We start from the raw sequence: 1217 nt of genomic DNA, 5'->3' as shown, positions 1-1217 counted from the left end.
TTTGTCAATAACATTGCGTAAATTTCGAGTCCTAAAATTTAAGTTGCATAATCTTCCATATTAGGTCAATATTTTTTTCAGTGTAGACAAGGATCCGCCACTTTATTTTTCGAAATTTGGCCGGGGAGAAGAACCTCCCCTTTGCCCAACTTTTCTTTAAGTACAGTGAAAAAAACTAAACTCCGATTTACTTGAAATTTATAGAGAAGAAAACTGAAAGTTCTCCGATACACTCGGTGAACCCACCAGGAAAGAGAAGTTTGGTTAATTTTTGAACATTTCAACTAAATTGTACAACAAACACAAATGTCACGCCGATTTCACAAAAAAAAACAATTTTATATTCTTCGACAAATTTAAGAAAATTTTTGTAGACATAATTATTTTTTTCACTCGTTAAAGATTATTTCATAGTTTGGACTTCAGTAACACATTGCCACTTCCCCTATGGGAAGGAAATTGGTGCACATTGCCACTGAAGGACCTATCACAGGACTGGTACCGGTGATCCATTTTGTCGCAGTTTTTAAATAGTCATAATTTAATGATTTTCATACTCGCTTGATATAAAAATCTTATTGGATCTACACATTTAGTGAAGTAGAATTACCAGAATAACCTATTCTTCAATATATTTCAAAAGTTTTTCATTTCTGGTGCGATTCGGATAGACAAACTGAAACAGATTCCTAAGAGTTTGTCAGAGAGTGGTTCATGAGGACCTGTCTATGGAGTGCTACTACTAAAATGTCCCAGAACGTGTCCTAAGGAACGAGTCCAAGACGTGTCCTAAAGTGTAAATTTATCCCGTCAATGACAAACCCATGTTACAGTGACCGGTCCCTTCCATATGTCTTGACCAGAACTAGGACTGGTCCATGCACACCACGGACTAGTCCTGTGGTTGATTCATTTCCCGTAGGGTGATGACATTTCTGAATGTTTACAGAAAAAAATATATTTTTATCTTCAATCACGAAATTGATCCAATCAATTTTTAATTGAAATTTCTTCAATCACAGAAATGATAGCATCAATCACCAACGTCAATTAAAAAAGTAAATGATTCAATTTAAAATGTAATTGATACTATTAATTTCTGTGATTGATGTTTGTTTCATTTAAAAAATTTTTTGAACCAATTAAATTTTTAATTGCTTTTTTTTAGAATTCGATTAAAATTTTAATTGAAAAAATTGTGATAATATTTTCTCTAA

This window comes from Haematobia irritans, chromosome 1 (genome assembly GCF_050003625.1).
Source record: "Haematobia irritans isolate KBUSLIRL chromosome 1, ASM5000362v1, whole genome shotgun sequence".
In the NCBI taxonomy this organism is placed as follows: Eukaryota; Metazoa; Arthropoda; class Insecta; order Diptera; family Muscidae; genus Haematobia; species Haematobia irritans.
Note: the sequence above shows the minus strand (reverse complement) of the source record.